Source organism: Canis lupus, chromosome 26 (assembly GCF_048164855.1).
Source record: "Canis lupus baileyi chromosome 26, mCanLup2.hap1, whole genome shotgun sequence".
NCBI lineage: Eukaryota > Metazoa > Chordata > Mammalia > Carnivora > Canidae > Canis > Canis lupus.
Genome location: NC_132863.1, coordinates 47,466,542 through 47,491,080, shown reverse-complemented (window position 1 = coordinate 47,491,080; position 24,539 = coordinate 47,466,542). Strand labels below are relative to the sequence as shown.

The 24,539-nt window shown below is 56.3% G+C and overlaps 1 long non-coding RNA gene across 3 annotated transcripts; it reads left to right on the top strand.

The window, feature by feature from the left end:
- Window positions 1-4,368: 4,368 nt before the first annotated feature.
- On the top strand, window positions 4,369-22,236 carry LOC140618742 (uncharacterized). 3 transcript variants are annotated; one of them, XR_012018821.1, is made up of 3 exons: window positions 4,369-4,547; window positions 19,569-19,656; window positions 20,528-22,236. It is a non-coding gene; the product is annotated as an uncharacterized lncRNA (long non-coding RNA). The 3 variants fall into 3 exon arrangements; XR_012018820.1 differs by lacking the exon at window positions 4,369-4,547 and adding an exon at window positions 18,973-19,236; XR_012018822.1 differs by lacking the exon at window positions 4,369-4,547 and adding an exon at window positions 18,973-19,240.
- The last annotated feature ends 2,303 nt before the right edge of the window (window positions 22,237-24,539 follow it).

Here is a 24,539-nt window from a genome sequence, read left to right as displayed (position 1 = left end):
GGCTTAGGCCTGACCGGGTTCCTCTCTGTTTCGTGCAACCACAAAAATCCTAATTACTCCCCTTCTGTCGTTGGAGCACAGGCAGAAACACGTCGACATCCCCCGCGAGCTCCCTGAGGACGTCGATAAGTGGAGTCTCTGCTTTCAACCATGTTCTGAGTCTTAAATCCCGGACACGCAGCCTCGATGCGGGGCTGGAGGGGATGCTCTGGGGAACCCCGGGCAGACGGCTGGCGGGTGCAGCTCCCGGCGCTCCCCCACTCCCCCAGCCCGGACACACGGCTGCTCTCCAGGAGCCCAGGTTGGGTGGGAGTCCGTGTTCTGACGCGAAGGGGACCGCAGTGGGTGTTTAGGCACACGGGGGCTCCCAGGGGGCCGGGGCTGGGTCCCGCCTCCCCCGTTCACAAGGCACACAGCCCTGGGCAAATTATTTAATCTTTTGAAGCCTTCCTTTAAAATTTGTCAGTTGGAGACAATGATACTGTCAGGTTTTGAGGATTAAGTAAGATTTTGCTTATTATGGTTATGAGGCCAACTGGGTCCCCCCTGCCCCAGCCCATCTCGTACGCGGGACTCCTGGCCCCAGCACCAGAACGGGACCTTATTTGGAGGCCGGGTCTTTACAGACGGGTCCAGCTAGGCGGGGGTCACTAGGTGGGCCTCATCCGGCACGTCCTTGTTGAAAGGGGGATTTGGCCCCAGATGGGCACGCAGGGGGAGCCCCATGTGAAGTGGGGGAGGGAGCAGGATGCACATGTATGAGTGACAGCGAAGCCGCCACCAGACTCCAGCGCGAGAGGCTGGCGCAGATTCCCCGCCCGGGTCCTCGGGAGGCTCCTGCCCCGCTGTGGCCTCCACCTCAGACGTCCAGGCCCCAACCTGGGTTCCTGCCGGCAATTGCTCTTTCCTTCCCGGGGGAGGTGAGCTGTGGGGCCCCCTGAGGCTTGGACTTCTGCAGCACAGAAGGGCACAGGCCCGGGGCCGGGGGCACCCGCCCAGCTCCACGCACTTCCGTAGAGGCAGCCCCTGGAGCCCCAGCGCCCCTCTTTGTGCTGCGCACAGGGAATGACCGACAGAGGACAGTCTGGGCCAGAGGCCAGAAGAGTAAGAAATTGCCTCCGGAGGCCACAGGACAAGGGACGAGAGGAGAGAGAGCAGCTCCCTGAAGGGAAACAGACCCTTGGCCCCCAGCTCAGATGGGCTTGTGAGAGTCCACGGGAAAGAAGGGCAGGGAGGAGGTGCAGCCACCCCCGGGGAGGGACGCAGGGGCAGGATGTGGGGCGCTCTCTCCAGTCCAAGCTCGGAGCAGCATAGCCTCTGGGGCCAGATGCACCTTGGCCGAGTCTCCTGGGTGACTGCTAGACACGAGGCTCAGCTTTGCTCCTCCTGCACGCTGGGTCTGCCCCTGGGGGCTGGGGAGAGTCAGCCTGGTGTCCCCTGCACCCCAGGGCTAGGGAGGGTCAGCCCGGTGTCCTCTGCACCCCCAGAGGGCTAGGGAGGGTCAGCCCGGTGTCCTCTGCACCCCCAGAGGGCTAGGGAGGGTCAGCCCGGTGTCCTCTGCACCCCCAGGGCTAGGGAGGGTCAGCCCGGTGTCCTCTGCACCCCCAGGGCTAGGGAGGGTCAGCCTGGTGTCCTCTGCACCCCCAGGGGGCTAGGGAGGGTCATCCTGGTGTCCCCTGCACCTCAGGGCTAGGAAGAGTCAGCCCGGTGTCCTCTGCACTCCCAGGGTAGGGAGGGTCATCCCCGTGTCCTCTGCACCCCCAGAGGGCTAGGGAGGGTCAGCCCGGTGTCCCCTGTACCCCCAGGGGCCTAGGGAGGGTCAGCCTGGTGTCCTCCACTGCCCTGACCTGACCCTCAGCTCCTGAGGTCTCTGTGTCACCTGGCGCGGTCCAGATGGGCTCCACTCCGCATCCCCTGAAGCCAGGCCGCTGCCACAGCCGGTGACGGCCACTCTCAAGGGCGCTGGTCAGAGACGGTGGCACCGTGGCCCATCTGGCCTGTATGGGGTTTTCTTTTCACAACTTGTCACTTCTGACCTCTGGGCTGGAGGGTCGTAGGAGGGACCTGTGGGCACAGTGGGGACACGGGGTGGGGGGGGGCATCGGCGCTGCTCCTTCCCCTCCGGCCAGCTCCCGAGTTCCCGTCAGAGAGATTGTCCCCCTGCCCGCCTCCCCGCCTCCCGGCCTCCCTCTTGGCTCTCCCTGCACCTCGGCAGCTGCTGCTTTTCCCCACTCGGCAGCACATCAAACTGCGAACAGGTTAACGGCAGTTTGTGAAAATGTCTCCAGTTCCCAGAGGCGAAGCCGAGGGGGTGCAGGCCGTTCCCATGGAGACGGGGTAAACAAGGTGGGCTTTCCTGGTGATCACTCTTGATCAGTGATGACACATGCAAAGTAAACTCGCATCCGTCCTCCCCCCAGACCCCAGCAGGTGACCCTTGTCAAAGCAATCTGTGTCGGAAAACCTTCCTGGAGAGAAGGCCCTAGAAAGTTCTAAACCCAAAAGGATTCACCAACTTCGAAAGACCCAGACTAAGTGCAGCCACTTGAAGGTATCCATTCTCCCTGTTGTGAAAACAAGCAAATCTTAAGCCGTTGCTTTTTTTATTTTTGACTTTTTAGCAAGGCGAACAACAAACTCCCTGAATAATGTGCTTCTTCCTGCCACAGGGGGAGCGGAAGTGTGTGCACATCATGGTATTTCCAGATGTGAAATCTCCGTTGAGCAGAGAGAGAGGGTTCTCTCCGGTGTGTGGTCGGCTGAGTCCGGAGCCCGTCCCAGTCCCTGGAACCTGAGCCTCCGTCGCCTGCCGCAGGGATTTTGCAGATGGGATGGAGCAAGGGCCCTGGAGCGGGAGGCGTCCCCGGAGCCCCGGAGGCCCGGACACCGGCACAGACGGTCACGAGGGGCTGGCAGGAGGGTCGGGTCACCGGGATCACTGGGAGGCGGCCTTGAAGGTGAGGCGACTGCCCCTGAGGAGCACGGGGACGATGCACGGCCGGACTCTTCTCCAGAGCCTCAGCAGCTCACCCCCTGACACCCCGACCTCGTGCCCCTGGCCCCCCGAGCCGGGGCAGCAGAAGCCTGTCCATCTGACGGCGCAGCAGGCCCGGGAGACGTGCGGCCAGCAGAGGGGGCGGCACACGTGTCCCCAGGCCTCCCCGCCCGGCCTTACTGGTTCCAGCTGCCCATTTGGCCACATGAGAGGCCGGGCGTGTGTGCTGGGCTTTCCAGAAGCCCGGGACCCCTGGAGAGCAGAGACTCGGTCTATTTGCTGCAGAGCGTCCCCCTTTCCCGCCCGACCCTGCCCAGTGCCACGTGCCGAGCCCGTAGCCGTCGCTCCGTGACTATTTGTCGATGGACACACAGCGTCCGGCTGAGTCCCCAGGGAGAGCCAGACTCTTGGCCACATCGGGTCGGTGATGTCACTTGACCTACATCAAGGAGAAATAAAACCAAGGGAATAAAGCGCGTCTGTGCCCTCTCCCCACCCCCGAGCCGGGCTCCAGTGCGCCCCTTCTCCCCGAGTTTTCCCTCCTCGGCCCAGCACAGCGGGATGTGCTATCCTACGGGTGCCCGGGGCCGAGCCCAACAACCTAAATGTTTCCGTCAAGCGCATCCGCTCAGCTGCACGTTATCCCCGCCGGTAGCGGTGCCGGCTTCTCCGGCGTGATCACCATGGATCGCTCGCTGGGTCTCCGTGGCCTCGCACCATTCACGTCATTTCAGGCGCCTGGAGAGGCCTGGGCCTTTGGGGTCCACCGGGGCCGACCCTCAGGATGGGCGGGGGTGGATCTGAGAGACGGCTACGGGCTCCCCCGGGGGAGCGTGGGCTGTGGCGGTGGCTGTTCTAAACTCCCACAGGCAACCGTGTGGATCTCATAGGACGATTAGGGAAATGGGAGAAGGTGTGTTAATGCTCATTCCTGACGACCATTTAGTGCCTCCCGCTCAAGCTTAGCAACTTGTTCCTTCTGCAGATCCCGACTCTTCCTGGGGAGCGCCTCTCTCTGATGCTCAGCCAGTGGTGGGTCCGACTGGCCCCACCTCGGACACAAGGGCAGGTGGAGAATGTGCGTGCCAGGACGTGAGGCCCACAGATGCGAGATCTGAGGGGCCTATGGTCACTTTGCTGCCAGAAGTGAGCAGCGGCTGGAGGACCTGGCCAGCACCCAGGTGGCCACGGAGCTGGGGGACGCAGGAGCTGGGCGTTGTTCGTGTCCTGGATCAAACCGGACCTGAAACCAGACCCACCCTGGTAAGCCAAGACTTAGCCTTTATTTCTTCTAATACAAAGTATTGAAACAGATGTGACGCTTAGAGCATCGAGCTTCTCCACTTTACAGCGAGGAGACGGGAACAGAGGGAGGTCACACGTGTTCTCCGAATTCCACCAAGTTCGACCCCAGAGCTGAGGCTTCAAGGTTTCAACCCCAATTACGCCTCTTCCTCCTGCGTGTCACCACAGAATTTGTGGATGTCAACTTCACAAGAAGAAGAGCTGGCTGCAGATGGGACAGCGTGCCCCGTGGAGTCGTGAGTCCCAGGTCGGTCGAGGCATTCAAGTAGGGGAGAGAGAAACGTCTTTACCAGGAAGCAGGCGCCCTTTACCTTGGGGTGGATGTTTCTGGTTTGGGGCTGTCCGACTCAATGCCATGATCTTGAGTAGCAGGGGAGGGTCTTCTGGAAAAACTCTGGTGTCGACCGAGCTTGCTTCAGGGTCCTGCCCCTGCCTGTGCACGGCGCCTCAGACTGCGCCACCCCCCGAGGCTCTCACCCTGTCCTGGCCTCTCATGGCGGCTCTGTGGGGTTGCAGGTGGGAGGCCGCTGCTTTCTCTGTGCGCCCGGGGAGGACCCTGTGGCTCGGTGGTGACGTGGGGACCAGAACGGAGCCAGCACTGTCGGGGTGCAGAGCCCCAGAGGATGGCTTCCCGGTGGGGCCCCACTCACATTCGGGGATCGCAGGCCCTGCTGAGCATGAGGCCCTGGGCACAGAGGGCTTCCTGCCCCCTGGGGGCAGAGAGTGCTGTCCTGTGACCGCCCAGTAAAGGGGGCATGGATGGGCTCGTGAGGCCCTGGGGCGGCCCCGGCCCCTTGGTCCTGCAGAACCAGGCAGGTAGGCAGGGGCCCCCCAGAGGCCCCTGCAAGAGGGTGCAGGGGAGGCTGGAAGGGCTTTGCACTCAGACCTGGGTCCCTGGAAATGTCCCTGGTGAGCCCGGGTCGCTGGTGGGCACATAGCAAGGCGGGTCCCGCATCCTGGGTCACCGATGGTCCCTACGCCAGGGCGAGCTGCGAGCTCCGGGGAGTGAAGAAGGTGCACACAGAATTGGGTTCTTCTTGGATTAATATCTTTGAAAATTAAGTTGATTTATAATCAATTTTCTCCTCATTTGGGCTGGAGAGCGGCTCCTGTGGGTGCTGGGTTCTGTGGAGGACATGCGGGTGCGCTGCCTGCCGGCCCAGTGCCTGCGTCCTCATGGTCCAAGCCGGGGTGCGGGTCGGGCCTGGGGCAGCGGGGGGGCCGGGCCTTGCTCCAGGGCAGCTCGGCCCAGCGGGACGGTGTCGGGGCCACCCAGGCTCTGCCCAGGCCGGGGCGCACGGGCCCCTCCTGCCACAGGCTGTTTGGGGCCCAGATGGCAGTGGGGTCGAGGCTCACCCCGAGCCCCGGGGACTGAGCGGGGTCTCCTCTCTGCCAAGAGCACAGGTTCCGGCTCTCATCGCGGGGCTGCGTCCTCTGGGCGGAGGAGGCCTCTGCGTCTTACACACAGGACAACGCAATTATCGCGGGCCTAAATTATTTCCAAATTGCTCTTTCCTTCTGGTTATCAACCCGGAGCTGGGGAGGGGACCCTGGAGGAGTTCGCGGTCGCGGCTCGTCCCCGTAACGCGTCCTGGATATCTGTGGGTCCGAGCCGTCTGGCTCCACCCGCTGGAGCTACTCCTGGACCTCGATGTGCTGCTCTCCGGGGGCCCCGGGAAGGTAGCAGCCCTCACGATGGTTTGCAGAGCAGCTCCACAACCGGCCGCGGTGGCTCTGGCCACGGTGGCCGGGGCGCCCCGGAGTCCAGCAGAGTCTTTAAGGCAGGAAATCTGAGCGCAGCGCGGCTGACTGCAGCAAACCGAGCCGGGACGCTTGGCGGCTGGGTTAAAATACTTCTGGAAAGTCGTTTCTCGGTTTGGGAAGCGTCTGCGGGGCGGGAATGACCTACTCCAGGTGGCCTACGATGCTTGAGGGAGCTCGCGTGCATTCCTTCCCAGAGCAGGGATTCGTGGAGCGCGGCTCCGGCCTGGGGACCGGGACACCCCGTGAACAGCCAGAGAAATTCGTGTTGCCTTCGCAGGACTCGGGGGGGACGGTGAGTTGTGTAAATAATACAGATTCCATCGGGGGCCGCGTGAATGGAAAAACAAAGACAACCGTGGGGCTGCTCCGCTGACCCTTCAGGCACCTGCACCCCGCGTCTCTGCGCCCTCGCCTGCGGACACGGGGTGGGGGTCTGCGGGATGGCACACATTGGCCGGGGCCTGGCACACGGCCCACGCTCATACTCCGCCGCACCCGGTTATCATCCACCCGTTTTCGTCCCTGCCGCGTTTGTGGGGCACACACACTGAGCGCGTTTTACCCCAAACGATAGCAAAATAACACAGTGCGGTGTTTTCCCAGCAGAGGGGAGGAGGGTGCCGCTCCACCAATGTTTGTGTTTCCTGCATCCGTCGGCAGCATCCGGCCGCCCACCCTCCGCACATCCCACCTTTCAACGTTGACCATGGAGCGGGGACCCCTGCGTCCTTCCAAACTCCGGGTGGAGGTGGTGCGTCCCGGGCTGCGCGGAGAAGGACGGGGAGTCTCCCCAACGTTCTGAGGACGCTGACCCACGTGTACCCCGAGGACGGGGAGAAACTCGAATGGTTTCTGTTGAGAGTGGGGCCTCCGATGGGGTTGTTGGGTAATTGTTCGGTTAGTGCTTCCCTGTCCCCAGCAAAGTGCATGTTGTGACTCCAAAATCAAGGCAGGACTGCAAAACACGGAAATACATTATTTTGCTCCCCTAAGCACCCACCGCCATATGTACACGTTTGCAAAGCTTCACTGAGCTTTCCTGGCAACCCATCATTTCTCGGATCCTGTGGGTTCCCCAGAGGAACCCTTGGGGGTCGCTGTTTAAATGAGGAGAAAATTGGTTATAAATCAACTTAATTTTCAAAGATATTAATCCAAGAAGAACCCAATTCTGTGTGAGACGGTGGCTCCGTTAAGGAGTACCAGAACCCGTAAGGAAAAAATATATATATGTGTCTCTTAAGTCGGAGTCAGAGAAACATTTTAAATTGTGGAGATATTACATTTTTAAAAATGTTTTCCCCAAACCTGCTCCCTTCTTGGTTTTCCTTATTACATCGGTTAGGCATAACGAGGAAGCACCGCATGCCGTGATGGAGGCAGCCTTCGTGTGTCGTCCAAAGCTTAGAATATCTCGGACCCTCTGTCCCCTTCTGTCCACCAGCGGAGGCCCCCGTCCCCAGGGTGGAGCCACGCGATGGGTCATGGCCTTGGCGAGTAGACCCTGCACTGCACCTGAGGCACTCTTACCCCTGACCTCCCCTTAAGGTGGGGACCCCGAGGTCCCCAGGCTCGTCCTCAGGGAGCCCTGGGGTGGACACCTGGAGCTCACCCTCCAGATGGACGAGCCTCATCCTGGGGGACAGGCAGCCGTCCACGCCAGGAAGTGAGAGCATGTTTGGGGAAAGACCACTGATTTAAGGTTTCCCTTGGGTTTGAAATGTGTGAGCTCTGCACGTGGATTTCCAAGATGTGATTTTGGTGCCGTGGCAGGTGCCCCTCCTGGCAACCCTGAAGCATGTCCGAATCTCCTGACGGCCTGGCCTTCCATGCCATGCTGGACTTCCTATTTTTTATTTAGTTATAAAAATATGATTTTTAAAATTTTTTCTTTAAGATTTTACTTATTCATAAAAGACAGAGAGAGAGAGAGAGGCAGAGACACAAGCAGAGGGAGAAGCAGGCTCCCTGCAGGGAGCCTGATGCGGGACTCGATCCCAGACCCCAAGATCACGTCCTGGGCCGAAGGCAGACGCTCAACCCCTGAGCCACCCAGGGGCCCCAATGTCTTTTCTTTTTTTCTTTAAAGATTTTATTTATTTATTCATGAGAGACACAGAGAGAGGCAGAGACACAAGTAGAGGGAGAAGCAGGCTCCATGCAGGGAGCCGATGTGGCACTCGATCCCAGGACTCCAGGATCACGCCCTGGGCCGAAGGCAGGCGCCAAACCGCTGAGCCACCCGGGGGCCTCAATGTCTTTTCTTTTTCTTTTTTTTTTTTTAAATATATTATTTATTTATTCATGAGAGACACACAGAGAGAGAGAGAGGCAGAGACACAGGCAGAGGGAGAAGCAGGTTCCCTGCAGGGAGCCTAAGGTGGGACTCGACCCCTGGACTCCAGGATCACTCCCTGGGCCGAAGGCAGGCGCCAAACCGCTGAGTCACCCAGGGATCCCCATCCAATGTCTTTTCTAATTACAAAGGAAATACACGTTTGTCTATACATTTTGGAAAATACAGGGAATTCTTCAGATGAAAATTAAAGTGTCTGGCAATCCCCGCCCTCCCGCGGGCCTCCTTTCAGCGGCTCCCACCAATATTACGGTCGCTCATGTGTGTCTGCGTGTGTGTGAGATAATCCTTTACTCACGAATTTCTGTCTCGCCCTTTCTCTCGTATTCACATAGCAAGAGCATTTCCCATCCTCCCAAAATATTTGTTGGGAAGGAATTTGTTAACTGTGGCACATTCCATCATGTGGCTGTTGCACGAATTTTTTTTACACCTGGTCTCTTACTGTAGGACATTTTGGCGCTAGTTAACTGTGATCAACCGCGCTGTAAGGCACATCCTGTACGCACGTCTCCAGCCTCGTCCTCTGGGGTAAATCTACCAACGCTCTAGATGGAGGGACGTTGGCTGTGCCTCTGGGCTCAGGGACCAGGCTCCGGGGAACGCTGCCTGAACCCCCTGCTTGGGCAGGTGCCACCCCGCTCTGGGTGGGGTCTCGCTCCTGGCTGCGGGGGGGCATCGGGGCGTAGCCCACAAATGAGGTGGGGCGGAGAGGCAGGATTTCTGGACAGTTCGTGGTTGCCTTTGGTCTCAGACCCTCCCGTCAGGATGAGGGCGACGCTAGCTTCCAAATTAAAGGAAGCATTTTTAGAGATGTCAAACCAGACAGGACAGGCTGGGAATGGCACTGTCCATTTCTTGCTTTTATTTTTTTAAAGATTTTATTTATTTATTCATGAGGGGCACACAGAGAAAGAGACATAGGCAGAGGGAGAAGCAGGATCCTTACAGGGAGCCCAATGCGGGACTCGATCCCAGGACCAGGATCACACCCTGAGCCAAAGGCAGGTGCTCCACCACTGAGCCACCCGGACGTCCCATGCCACTATCCATTTCTAACTGGGAGGGAAAAAAAAAATGATCCAAAGTGATACCTGTATCATTCAAAATGCTGGTTTTTCTCCTCTGGCTTCATGCTGTGTCCTTCCCCGACTAGACTGGGAGAGAGTTGAGGACAGAGGCTGGGACAGTCTCAGCAAAGTCACTTACAGTCCGTCACGAAGAGGAAGGCCCCCAGCGCTGCAGGTGCAAGCCCAGCGTCGCCACCTGGTTCACTGCGTGTGACACAGGGAGGGGGATCCCAGGCCCCCCAGGGACACCAGCCATTCAGGGTGAGACAGTCGGGCAGGACGTGACCCCAAAGCTCGGGGCAGAGGATCTTGGTTAGAAGGTGTGTTTCCTGGGACTTACATTTTGAAGACTTGCTTCCCCAGGATGGGGACGGGTCGCTCAGGTTGGGGTCCCCTGCAGCCCGTGGCTCAGGGAAGAAGGGGAATCCACGATGCGGATCCAGGAAGATACTACAGAAGCCGAGAAGGGGAAGTGCGACGTCTCGTGGGGGTGCAACCAGGGAGGGGGGCTCACGGGGACCCGGGCTTCTCCATCCCATCCCCTGGCTCCGATGCTTTGCTTCTCCCGGGAACCAGACCAACACGGCGTCCCCGGAGGACCAAACCGCTGGCAGCGGGACTTCTTCCTCCGTCTCAACGACAAGTTCTGCGGGGGGACAGGGCGCTGGGCTCCGCTGGGAGGCGGGATGGCCTGTGCTTCCACGTCCCCTGCCAGGACCGCACACGGGCCCCCTCGTGCGCTCCCGCATCTTGGGAGAGGTCTCACCGGCACACGGCGTGCGACAGTGACCGAGAAGCTGGCCTGTTGGCCTTGGTCGCCCATCGGCCGGCGCTTCCCCTTCCCCCACTGTCCGACGGTGGCCTCGAGACCCACGGAGCGATCTGAAGCAGCAGCGGCCCTTTCTGTCACGGCTGTGACCGCGAGGTGCTCCTCCGAGCCGCCTGGGAGGTGGCCCCACCCGCCTCACCCCTCCCCACCCCGTGCCTCCACCTGTGAGGGTCCTGTTCCAACACGTCGGCCTGGTGGGCATTAGGGACAGAGGGAGGGTGCCGGTTGCACAAAAGGTATCATTAAGCGTGATTGAAAATCAAACTGCTATTTCTCTAATGGGCCATTACCAGGAAATACGGGAGTGTTTGAGTTCCCGCACGCCGCTCCCCCACAGACCCCCTCCCTTCCCTGCGCTTCTAAACAAAGAGTCCGCGCAGGGCTCCCGGGCTCTGGACACCCGCGAGTGTTCTTTGATGGACATAATTATCCCAGGTATGCTGCATGATTTTTATTTGAATTCTTTGAATGGATGAAAAATGCGGTACATGCAGATTGTAGAGGGTGGGGGGCGGGGGGAAGAACGGTGTAACTCGTACCCTACCAGGTATTATTCTTATTCCTTAAAAAAATTAAAATCAACTGTACATTAGCCGAGCCGGGTTCTCAGAGGTAGCGTATGGCCGTTTGGAGTGAGCGCCACAGAGATGCCGTACGCGGCCTCCCTGGAAAATACCTGGGGTCACAAGCATTATATGGTCTCATTCATTTGGGGAATATAAATAATAGTGAAAGGGAATAAAGGGGAAAAGAGAAAAAAATAAGTGGGAAATACCTGGGGTCACAAGCCTGGGATGGGCGCCCGGTGCCCTGGGAGCGACCAGGAGGGAGGGTGCTGGCACCCAGCAGGCTGCATCTGAGACGGGGACCGAATGCCCCAAACCTGAAGCTGAGGCTACGGAGCTGGACTGATGTAAAATATCCATGGAATAAGTCACTTCTTAGGTTGTCTCCTTCCAAATCTGCAGAAAATAAGCCCAGTGCAGCCCGGAGATGTAGGCGATGGGGTCCCGGCCGCGATGGGGCACAAAGAGGCACGGAAGCTGCCATCTGTGCTGCTGGGGCAGCGTCGTATGGAGGCCGCGGGGTGACAGCGAACGAGAGGGACCCCAGGAAATGGGGGCGTTTTCGCCTACAAGGGAAGTGTTGCCAGTGGCCGAAACCACTCAGGAGATCCGAAGATCCGAGGGCCAGCTTCTCCTCCGCTCTGGGCGCTGCGGGACGTCCCGTGGTCGACATGGCCACGCCTGGGGCATTGGCGCCACAGCAATAATCAGAGCTTAGCCCCCCACCATCCCCCAGAAATCTCCTTGTTAAACAATTGCCAACATGTTATGGACTTTGGGGATGTGATGACGTATGAAACTACTCCTCATGGGGGGGGGGGGCGTGTGTCTGCTCCAGGCTAAGGGCACTTGCCAGCGGTGCTCGGGCTCCTCCCTCCCTCCCCACCTCCCCGAGGCTGTGCTTGGATCTCACACTGTCCGGATGCTAAGTCACAGTTGCGTGTCCACCATCGGTTCCTTTCTGTGGCTGACTTGGCCCCTTCAAGGGCCAGGTAGCAAATACGCTCCATCTGGAGGCCCGGAGGCCCGTGTCCAGCAGGTCCACCCCGCCCTGGGGTGAAAGCAGGCCTGACCATCAACAAACCCTGTGCTCATCTGCCCACAAAAACTCATAATTTGCAAAAACCACGGGGCTGCCGAATGTTGCCAGCGGGCCACGGATTGCCAAATCCTTCTCTAGACGAAAATGTAGGTAACCCCGGTGTGAAGTATACGTTGCATCCATGCAATTCAATAAAATTTCTATATATATTTTTTCATTTTGAATGAAAACAAGAAACTTGTAAATAATTCTTTCTTGAATCGTCTTCCCCTCGTCTCACCAAACAAACACCAAGATCAGTGATGCCGAAGGTCACGTCTCCTCTAATGTACACAATCCACTGGGATGTTTCAATCTTTTATTCAGCGACTATGGGTTCGGGTGGGGCCCGTGCACGCTGGGCTCTGTGCTGGGCCCGGAGGACAAGAGAGCGAGCAGGACAGGGAGCAGGGGCCGGGATGGGGTGGAGGTGCCGTCTGGTGACCCCGGAGAGGCCGGCGTAGGGTGAGTCTCTCTGCAGGTGGAAATGCCGAGGGTCCCCCACAAACGAGGTGCAGAAACACCGAGACACCCACCGGCCCCAGCTCCAGGTCCCAGCTCAGCCCGCGTTTCTGTTCTGGGACCCAGTCACGGGCTTTTCTCTCCCGCTCGCGCTCTGAGTCAGCACAGAGCCTCTTGAGAAACTCCAACCCTCTTCCCGTAATTTTGGAAAAGACGGCTGGGCGGGCCGCCCTCCCTTCCGGGGTTTGCGTGACAACCGGAGAGCTCCGCCTGGGACGAGGGACCGGGTCATAGATCCCTCAGTCGAGCTGAACCAACGCACCTGAGACTTGCTCACCCGATCCTCCCCCAGTGACGGGTGTTAAATAAGCATCATCAGGAGCAGGAGAAAATCCTACACGTGACCGAGCAACGCGTAGCTCCCTGAATGTCGTGCGTCGTGTTGCTGTTATTGTGTCTCCCGGGGTGACCGCTGCGGTAGGCGGGCTGGTGGCCGGCGGTGGCCAGGCGAGCACCTGATGTTTCCCACGGGCCGTCTGGGGGATCGGTTCGGGCACCCGTAAGCTCTGGGCTCGTGTCTGGTCAGAGGGCTTCGGGGAAGCGCTCTGGGCTAGTTCCCCGATGGTTGCACGGACAGGAAAGAAGACGTTGGGCTTGTTTCACGGGAGGACTTGGTGGTTGAACTTCTGCCGACGGGGAGGGGAAAAGAAGCGACATGAACAAAGCCGCTAGGCCGGATCCTATTCCAACTGTCATTTTAAAAATAAAATTGGTGTCTGGGAGGTGAGTTTGGCTGAGACCAAGCTGGCAGCTGCCTTTGAGAGTCGGCGAACATGCAGGGAAGACGGATTAGCAGCTAAGCCTCGTCGTCAGATGGCTGCTTTTGAAGGGAGGCGTGAAAGTGGAGCTTCTCGGTCTCATCTGCGGCGTCGGCTCCGCCGGTCCCCGGGGCTGGCTAGCCTCAACCCTCCCTCCCAGGTGCAGCTGGGAATCCATCTGACCTGACTCAGCTGCCGCCCCCGCCCCGAGAAAGGACCCTGACGACCACCCATCTTCTCTGCGGACCCAGCACCTCGCCCGGGGCCTCACGGCCACCGCCCCACTGTCTCCGGAGCTGCAGCCACAGCGACCCGTGTGGCTCCTCGGCTGCAGGCTGCCCTTCACTGGACATAGAGAGGTTCTTTCCTTTTCTTCCTTTTTTAATTTAAAATCCGTTAATTAACATATAGAGTATTAGTACTTTCAGGGGTGGAGTTGGGTGATTCATCAGCTGCATAGAACGCCCAGTGCTCATCCCATCACCTGCCCTCCGTCATGCCCGTCACCTGGTGACCCCCTCCCCCAGTCCCTCCTCTCTAACAACCCTCAGTGTGTTTCCTAAGAGTCTCTCATCGTTTGTTTCCCTCTCTGATTTTGCCTTGTTTTATTTTTCCCTCTCTTCCCCTATGAGCCTCTGTTTTGATTCTTAAATTTCACATGAGTGAGATCACATGATAATTGTCTTTATTTCACTCAGCATAATACCCTCTAGTTCCATCCACATGGTTGCAAATGGCAAGATTTCATTTTTTGAAGGCTGAGTAATATTCCATTGTATATATAGACCGCTTCTTCTTCTTCTTTTTTTTTTTTTAAAGATTTTCTTTATTTATTCATGAGAGACACAGAGACACAGGTAGAGGGAGAAACAGGCTCCATGCAGGGAGCCTGATGCAGGATTCGATCCCGGGACCCCAGGATGACACCCTGGGCTGAAGGCAGGTGCTAAACCGCTGAGCCACCCGGGTGTCCCTAGACCACATCTTCCTAATCCTTTCATCTGTCGATGGACATCTGGGCTCTTCCCATAGTTTGGCCCTTGTCAACATTGCTGCTATGGACACTGGGTGTAGGTACCCCTTCTGATCACTACCTTTCTATCTTTGGGGTAAATACTCAGTAGTGCAATTGCTGGGTCACAAGGTAGCTCCATTTTTAACTTTCTCAGGAACTTCCATACCGTTTTCCAGAGTGGCTGCACCAGCTTGCATTTCCACTAACAGTGTAAGAGGATTCCCCTTTCTCCCCATCCTCTCCAATATTTGTTTTTTCCTGACTCGTTAATTTTACTCATTGTGACTGGTATGAGGTGGGATCTCATGGTGGTTTTGATTTATATTTCCCTGATGCCGAGTGATGTGGAGCATTATTTCCTGTGTCTGTTGGTCAGAGGTTCTTTCAAAGCATTGCATTGGACCCTGTCATTCCCTTTCTTAAAATTCCTCCCCAGCACCCTGTTGGTTACAGGCCCCTCCTGTATTGGGACCCAGGTGCAGCTCTCTGCATCATCTCCCTGCTTCCCTCCCTCTCAACCTTACCCCTGGTGAGATGACACTCCCTGTCGTCACCCTCCTGGGGTCACCCTCCCGGGCCTCTGTGAACACAGCCCACCTCCCTGGAGCGTGCCCACCTACCTTTCCAGGCTCAGCACAGACATCCCTTCCCTTTACTAGGAAACCTTCCCTGCTCTGTCCCCACGGCGTCCCAACTCCCGGTCCCCCTTTGGAGACTGAAATGGACATTGGTGGCACTATGTCCGCATTTCCTCTTTGCCAGTAGCCTGATCCACCTGCACCAGCATCGGCATCTCTGTGCCCAGAGCCTCCTCTAGCTGCACAGCCCAGAGACCCGAAGAGCCAGAGAAGTAGTGCTGTGCAGGAGCAGCCCTCAATCGGTCCAGCTGGGGAGACCGGTCAGAAACATTCCTTCAGGCGGTATGTCTCCGAGGTGCAAGCTCTCTGCTGGCTCTTGGCGGGGGTGTCCCCTGTGGGATTAGCTCCACCGTCCCATGTGGCAGCAGCTGGCTTCGTGACTCGTCTTCACTGTCTGCCTTCCCTGTTTCACTTCTCCACTCCCTTGCTGGGCTTTCTTGGGCTTCCCTCCTGCATAAGCTTCTTTACCCTTGAATCCTTGCTTCAGGCTCTGCTTCTGGGGAACCTAAATGAAGGCAGAGTCCCTTGTCATATGGTTGTAGTTCGCACGCCTACCCCACTGGGTGTGTAGGCTCTGCAGGGCTTCGTCAAGGGTCTCACCTACTACGTTAATGGTGGCATCGTCCGTCTGCAGCCCGCTCCCTGGCACGCAGCAGGCTTCAGTAAATGCACAGTGAGTGGAGGCAGGCAGGCTGCTCAGTCAGCCCGCGAACGCAAACATGTCGGTTGTCCTCTGGGGGCCACTGGCTCGGGGGGGCCTCATGCCCCTGGTTGTTTGGCTGTCAGAGACGCAGTAGACTGTCTCTTCCCCCCACGACGGTGTGCGATGTGCCGAGCCCTTCACGGGCCTTACAGACCGGCGGAAACGGACGGGGACAAAGGTAGACACTTGTCTTTAAAACACACACAAGGGTGATCTTTCCTCTTCTTTTGCTAGAGAAATCCGCAAGCTCCTCGGCATTTGGGATTGCTGCTAGGAATATAGCTTTGCAGTTGTTCTTTGTGACTTTAATTAAATTGAGAATATCTCACCTGCAAGATAAGTCAGAAAAAAAAAAAAAGGGAGGGAGAGAGAGAAAGAGAGAGAGAGGCTATTAGATGCCCTTTACTTGTTTCTTTCTGCTTTAGATCTCTATTGTGAGCACTTTTTAGAAAAAAGAAAAAAAAATTAGGGCTATTTATTGACTGAAATCCATAGCACAACTTTCTTCCTTTATTAATAATTACTTTTATTGCTATAGAAACGATACTCAAACAAACAGAGATTACCCACAATTTTCCGCTGTCAAAGTTCACTCATAAGATTGGGCAGTTGAAGTGAATCCCCAGGAATACTTGAAACATTGTATAATTATCTACAAAGTGTACTAATGGCGCCAACGCAAATGGCTTTTCATTCCTCTTGCCATCCTTGACCTCGTCACACAAATAATTCCAGAGAGGAAGGCTGCAGCCACTTTCTCAGTAATGGGTGGGAGTAACCGCCGAGAGGTCTAAGGCTCTTTCTGGAAAGTCCAGATAATGAATTCTCTGCGACAGAAATGAGCGGTGCCGTGGGAAGGCCGGGTGCGCAGAGAAGCTGCCGCGGAGGCGCAACGGTTGCCGCCTAACTCAGCTTCGGGAGAGCGTCCCCCGGGACGGGGGAAGGGCCCCGGGGCAGGTGCACCTTCCCTCCCTCGTGTTCCTGGGGAAGCCGGTGGAGGAACCGACGGGTGCCCGGGGCCCACGGCTGGTCCTGGGAGAGGACCCGGGCCCGGAAGGGCATGTGGCCGGGGACGGGGGACCCGGGAAGCTCCAGCAACCCCAGGGTGGTCTCTGAGCACAGTTCCGGGGAGGAATGAGGTGGACAGAACATAACGGGGAAGACGTACCTCCCGCAGAAAGGAAAGGAAAAGGCAGGCCCTGCCTGTCTTCGTCGCCACACCTGCACTTAGGAACACCTCCCCACCCACGGCGACACCTGCAACTCACTCACGCGGAGTTAGGTAATTCCCACGGTCAGCTGGGTGACCATCATGTTCCAGAAGCTGGAAGTTACCGAGTATGATTTCAGGTTGTTAATAACGACGATGAGGGGGATGACAACCCCCTGCTGACCCGGGGCCATCGAGTCCGCGAGCAGCCCCACGCCCCCAGCGTCCTTTGGCAGAACCGCAGTCAGCGAGGAGCTCATCCTACAGGAGCCGATGGACTGATGGGCCGAAGGGAATTCAGCCTTTAATCTATGCTCATCAATCAAAACTTGATATTCTATTATTAATAGCTAGGAAGTCTCGTCTCACATCACAAAATGTTCTTATTAATGTCACATACTGCTTTCGGATCATTTTCAAATTTGGGAGGTATTTCGTCGAGTTTATTTCCTATACGAACTGTAAGATTTGGAAGAACTTTCCACAGACCAGCTTCTGACTCCTCCACATTCTCCTCCATGGGCCCTGGGCTCCTAGTGTCCAGAGCCAGAGCGGTTGTTTCTTCTTCTTCTTCTTTTTTTTAAAGATTTTATTTATTTATTCATGAAAGACACAGAGAGAGGCAGAGACACAGGCAGAGGGAGAAGCAGGCTCCATGGGGGAGCCCGACGTGGGACTCGATCCCAGTCTCCAGGATCAGGCCCTGGGCTGAAGGCGGCGCTAAACTCTGAGCCACTCGAGTTGCCCAGAGCGGTTGTTTCTATCACGCTATCCCTCCTGGGTTTGCCACATTGGGTCAAAATGTTGGATGGGTTGATATGGGGGAGGACAAATATTCCCAAAAGACAGCCTACACTGGAATGGCTGGTGGTGACTTAACCGGAGGGAAGGAACAGCTTAAACCACCACTGGTCAGAGGTGGTTTGCCTCATTTTTGCAAATTCTATAAAGATGATGGAGTGTATGAACATATTGCCAGGGTTCCTCGTGGGGCCCTGGAAGTGGCCGTGCAAGTGAGAGTCCTCAGACTTTCAGTTCCCCCAAGCTCCTGGGCACCCCACGTCTCCAGGGATGGTAATGGCGCCAGAAAGAAAAAGGGGAGGCGGGCTTGGCCTTCAACCAAGCCAAGCATGTTGCCCCTTCTTGAATGGAGGTAGGTGGATTTGAAAAAAAACATCAGTACTGTCCCTTGTCTAAGAAATGGCAGCAATTCTTGGTTGGGCATTAAAAAAAAAAAAAAAAAAACAGGTGCAATCTGCTCTTCCTCAAGTCTGTAACTATGAACTGTGATTTTTCCATTTCAAGGACTTGAGGAGGTGCCTGGGTCTGGGGTGGGAGTGGCTCTTCCTGGGGGTGATGGAAATGCTGTAAAGTTAGGTTGGGATGATGGTTGGGCGACCCGGCGTGTTTAATAAAAGTCATGGAGCCACACACTTAAGAAGGTGAATCATGTGGTAAATTACACCCCAATAAAGCTGGTGAAAAAAACAGTTGGAGAGAAAATGATGCTGAACATCCCAGCCGCACTCAGCGTTTCTCCAGGTTTGCAGGACTCACCAGGGTTTTCTTCGGCCTCAGTCTCCTGCACCCGCCCTCCCTGGCTGAGCAGACGCCCAGGGCAGAGCCAGGGTCTACACGGCTCCCCAGTGCCCGGGACAGGTGGGTTTGCATCTACGTTGGATAAATTGGCTCTGCTCCTGTCCATCAGCCCAGGTAGCTGCAAACTCACAGCCGATGCTGAGGCCTGCACCTTTACTGTCCCAGCTTTGTCACCCAGCCACCTCTCCGGCTCCGGGCCAGGAGACGCTCCTCCTGAAGGCCGCCTGCGCTTAGACCATCTTGGGAGTGCCTCCTTACGCTACGGGCCCTTGGTCTCCCTTTATACAGCCCCTGGACAACTCCACGTGCCCATCTCTGTTCCTCAAGTTCTAGAAGGTACTGCTTGTAACTAGACCCCAAGCTGAGGAATCGTACTTTAACGAGTATTGCCAACTTCCTGGGAGAAACATATTCCTTTCAAAATAAGCAAAGAAGAGGAGAGAGCCCCAATGGGAGAGTTTTGGGGACTCTCCTGTGGACACGCGAGCCGACAAGCCCTGCTGAGCTGCCCAGGTCGGTTCTGACCGGCTGAGGAGTTGACAGTAAGTAGCTTGGGCAAGACCAAGAGGAAGTCCGTTTGTCCTGTTGCTGGAGTATTGCCTTAGATCAGGGGCTCCTTTTCTCTCACCGAGACAAGGGAGGGGGCAGCACCGGAAGGCTTCCCTTAGGGCCCCACAAATGGGCTCCTCTGTGCCGAGAGGGAAGGAAGGAGTTGGTCGGGCTGGGCACGTCTTGCAGCACACCCCACAGCTGCCCGCTGCTATGTGGCAGCCGGGCTCTGTTTTCTCTTCCACTTCTCTGCTGACTCAAAAGTCTGGGTACTGGGTGGGTAAGCGAGATTTTGTGGGGCGTTAGGTGTAAGAGGGAAATGAGGCGGGACACGGGGAGGCTGGAGCTGTTTCTCCCTGGGAGCAGCAGAAGTTTCTCTGCCCGGGATCTCATGCACCTGCTGGTCCCTGGGGTGAAGGGGAAGTAGGATGGCCTTGATGCTGCTTGGAGCGTGCATCAGGACCCCCAGCCTCCCTCGGGTCTGCTCCTTGCACTGGCCAGGTGGCCCCTTGGTGCCCTGGTCCTGCCTTCGGAGGGCCCTGGACTAGACTTTCACCTTCGGGACCAGCTGCAGCGTAGCCAGTTACTTCCTCTCTTCTAATAAACAGGGCGCAGCCACCAAGAGCTTTGTGCGAATGAATCAGAAGACATGTCCAACTCGCTGAGCTTGGTGTTGGCCCAAAGGCGGGATACAAGGTTTGGATCATTACTGTTATTTATGTGGCTATTACTATGATAGCTACTGGAACCTTCTAGTTCTTCACAGGTAGTGAGCTGTCAACGTTGGATGTTACCATTTTTATTAGTTATTAGTTTCCTGCATCTCAAACCCACAGGAGCTGTGGGAGGTGTGAGGAGCCGGGGCTGCAGGGATGCAGGGTGGTCCCAGGGAGCGTGTGGGCAGAAGACACAGCGGAGGCCTCGCCGCTCTCGCCCTCCCCTGGATCCGAAGCCCTCAGCTTCAGGAGGCAGAGGAGCCGTTAATAGGTCATCCGGGGTTCTCAAGCATGGGCTAGCATGGCCAGGGGGTTTCTTAGAAGATGCAAATGATCAGACCCCACACGAGACCTCCTGAATCCGAAAGTCTGGGGTGAGCCCACCAGCATCTGTGGTTGAAGAAGCCCTCCAGGCACCTGGGGTGCTGGCTGAGGCTGGGGCCCTGTGCTCTGTGTCCCTCTCTGCCCGGGGGCCCCTGATAAACGGCTGCCTGGGGGGTTGTGGGCACGTGATGACCCAGGGAGGGAGGGAGGGAGGACCAGAGGATGAAGACAGTCTTCACCTCGGAGGCGACCTTCAGTTCTTTAAGGAATAGATAGGCCCCACGGGAGACGGAGGGAATGAAAACAGAGGAAGAAAGGCCCCTGACCAGTGTTCGATGACTTGCCAATCAATGACGGGGCCGTGCTGCTTTGCCGGGAGGTGGCCCAGGCATCGCGGGAGGTGACGCGGGGAAGCGGGGCTGGCAGGGCGGCGGGCGCCAGTGGGAGACAGTGGCTTGCTTCTTGCCTTTTCTTCTTCTTTCTTTTGTTCATTTTTTTCTTTATTTATTCCTTAAAAAAACACACAGGAAAACAACGCCGATGGTTTGTTACTTTTCTCGTTGCTTCATAAAAGAGCAGGGAACCAAACTGTCAGTGTGGAACCAGTGGAACCAATCCAGCAGCGACGGATTTCTTCCATTTTCAGCCTCGTATCTTTGTAAACCACCCCGGCACCAAATGCAGAGATTAATATGTACCACGTACGTCAGTGACGGTGATTTTATCCTCTTCTAGTATTGTGTTGGGGGTGGGGGACAACTGAGGCGGTCCCTGGACTCTCCTGGTCCTGTCGTCAATGCATGTTTTGGGGGGCTTGAAGGAGGGGGTGAGGGGAATCGGGCGATGCCATCAGTATTCGGAAATCAGCGAACAGACAGAAGGACACTCGACTACATTAGAATCTTGGGAAATACCACGGAAACAGAAACAGAACAGCATTTTATACCAATCAGACTTGCAAACAGCAAAAAAGAAAAAGTGTGAGAGGGCCACGTGAAGGCGAGGATGTGGGGCGTCCCGCCGGGCGGGGCTCTCACTCCTTGGAAGAGTTGGCAGCTTGAGGACACCTACGAAAACTGAAGAAACACGAACGTGCACCCGGCGTTTCCACACCTGACACCTACCCTGCGGAGGAGTTTGTGCCCATCCACCTGCAGGGTGGCTGAGGGTCTGTCCCCGGCAGCTTTGTCAGCGCGGAGGGAAATCCTGGGGAAAACAAAGTATTCATCACTAGGGGAGGGAACGGAGTCTGGACTAGCAGCCACGGTTGATGTGGGCAAAGCAGTGTGGGCAGATCTGCAAACTCAGTAGTCTACTGACTAACTCAGGATACAGGCAGGTTCCTGTAGATCCCATCTCACACACACACACACACACGCACGCACGCACGCACGTGTGCTCGTGGGCGCCCTAAGAGGCATGGGTGCAGCAGAATTCTTTTTTTTTTTTTTTAAGATTTTATTTATTTATTCACGAGAGACACAGAGAGAGGCAGAGACACAGGCAGAGGGAGAAGCAGGCTCCATGCAGGGAGCCCGATGCAGGATTTGATCCCCGGACCCCGGGGTCACACCGTGAGCTGAAAGCAGATCCTCAACCCCTGAGCCACCCAGGTGTCCCTGCAGCATAATTCTATAGCCTTACCGTGTGCAGTTTGAGCAAACAGAGGAGCATGGAAATGGGTGGGGGATTTTTTGGTTTCAAGCCTGGCACGCCCACATGTCTCTGCAAGCTCGATCTCGTCATCAAGACGTCCCATCCGACAGGGAGAAATTAAAGTTATGAGCCACCTCTGCCCATGAGAACCAATCGGCATGAACAGAGGGACATGAACTGAGAGTGGTTTCTGGGCCCGGGACATCACAGGGCTTCCTGGAGAGGTGATCGCCCCAATATTGCCTCCTTTAACGCGTCACGATCAGCCCAGGTGGGCCCACCACGGCAGCAGGTTATGGGTGCGCTGGTGGCTGAGAGCAGAGGGGCAGGGGCTGGGGCAAGGCCTCGGGGGGTGGCGCTTCTGCGTTGGGGCCGTGACCTGCTGGTGGGGTGGCTGCTTCCCACTCACCACAAGCTCTGAAGCCAAGAGTAAGTCAGAAAAGTGTTGGGAGGGACCCCCTCTCGTCGGTGACTGCCGTTGCTTCTGTGAGATGCTCGCAAGCGCGGGGTGTGGAATCAGCCACGTCGAGGGGCACGGGAAGCCCACTTAAATGATAATAAAACCACTATCTGAATGGAAGGCCCGTGTGCGTGTTGGTTTCTGGAATGAAAGCCGCGGTCTGGCTTCTCTGTAATTGCTGTCAGGTCTTAAGCAATCCTCTGTTCAGAAATCTCCTTATAATGCAGCCGTGAAAATTGTTACCAAGCAACCAAGCGGTCCAGAGCGCCGAGCATCCAGGAGTGGCTGGCGGGAAGACCCTCCCGGCAGGGCGGCGGCCGTGCCTGCCCCAAAGTGCCACGTGATGTCACCTGCTCCATGGCCAGCAGCAGGTGTGATGCACGGGGCGGGGAAGCCACTGGGTTAAACATAAGGAAGGGAACGAGGTGTCCTGGCCCGCGGCCACAGCACAGTGGGGAGCTGACGTTTTTGCTGCAGAATGAGGGCAATGTGCCTGTGCGCTGGGAAAGCTGTGCGGGGCCCAGCCTGGTCACCAGAAGCCAAGGAGAAGTCCTGCCCTGGGACTCCCCAGAGGCACTCGTGCAGAGTGGACCTAAAACCCCGATCCAAGGCTGGCAGAGAACCCACCCCTGGGAACCTTGACCCAGCTAAATCTCCCTGCAGAGTCAATCAATTGGTTAGGTTTCCTCACACCCGCTTGTCCCGTCTCAGCGCCGTGGTTCTGTCCTGAACATCTCTGCACACTTACGTCCTGGGAGCTGGGATCTGCCTCCTGTTCAGCCCTGGCATCAGTTTCAGGGAGTTGAGGGACTGCTTCTCTTTATTTCCCTCCCTCCCTTCCTTCCTTCCTTCCTTCCTTCCTTCCTTCCTTCCTTCCTTCCTTCCTTCCTTCCTTTAAGAGAGAGACAGAGACAGTGTGAGCAGGGGGAGGAGCAGAGGGAGAGGGAGAGGAGCAGACTCCCTGCTGAGCTCAGCCTGACTCAGGATTCGATCTCATGACCCTGAGATCATGACCTGAGCTGAAATCAAGAGTTGGATGCTGAACCAATTGAGCCACCCAGGTGCCCCCATTATTCTTTCTTTATGCCAACAGTTTTGTCTTTATACCAACACAAGACATACACACACATACACACACACACACACACATATGTACAATTTTAATGACTGAGTTTTTGTGATATATAAAATATGTCATATATAAAATATTTTAATGAGTGTTACATATTTGATATAGGTTATGATATGTATCTATATATGTAAAATTTTTAACAACTGTTTTTATAGATAGATACTTAGGTAGATGATCAACTGATCTTAGGAAGGGGAGTGGTTGAATGGGGAGGTAGGTAGGTAGATTAGATAGATGATACAGATGGATGGATGAGTGGATGGATAGATGGATGGATGGTGGATGGATAGATGGATGGATGGTGGATGGATAGATGGATGGATGGTGGATGAATGGTAAATGGCTAGATGGATAGACAGATGATACACATGGATGGATGGATAGATCGATCGATCAATAGATAGATAGATAGATAGATAGATAGATATAATGGAATGCTCATAAAGGCATGCATGATTGATTAGAGCCCATGAAAGACTTTCTGTAACCCTGACTGTAGTTGGCTTGGCCAAGGGTGTTGGGTGCCTGGGCCCAGGAAGTGATGGTGCAAGTGAGGTGAAAAGCTTGAATTCTCCATATACTTCACAGACAGTGCTGACCAGATTGGCTGCTAAGTTGGAGGTGAGTGTGGGGAAAGAGAATCACCAGCGCTGACTTGGGGAGCTTTGCTGTGCAGCTGGGACCCATTTCCTTTCATCCAGCATCCTATGCCTCAGAGATTCCAAACCCTGCTGAGCGCAGCTCTCCCCAGACAGAGTGAGATCTCCTGGAGACCGGAACCGGGGAGAGTGGCAGGGAACGAGAGGAGGGAGGCCGGCTCACGTTGCTAAGAGGAGCTGTCACAATTCAAGGTGTCCCTTGGGGATACAGACTGTGACCCATGGACGCTGCCGATGTGTAGATGTGGCCCCTTAGACACCAGTTCTCTGCAGCATCTGCAGGGAGGAGGAGAGGCGGGGGCACTCTCTTCTGAGGCAGGGGTTGTCTTTCCAGGTGTCAGCTTCTCGGAGCATCGACACCAGGGCGCTCCTCGCAGAGCGCCTTGATTGAGATCAAAGTGCGTGTGTGCATCATGTTATCCAGGTCTGTTTTCCTCTTGCCACTTTGAACGAGATTCTGAGCTGTTCCGGGCACCTTCAGAGGAAGCAGCCCTCTCGCTCTGGCTGCCTCGTTTGGAGCAGCTCAAAGAGAAGTTACTTAAAAAGCCTTCTTGCCCGTGCACTGCTTGTGTGAGTGCATCTCGCTTCCCTGGGCTCTGGCCTGTGAGTCTCTGATGCGTCTCCTTCCCAAG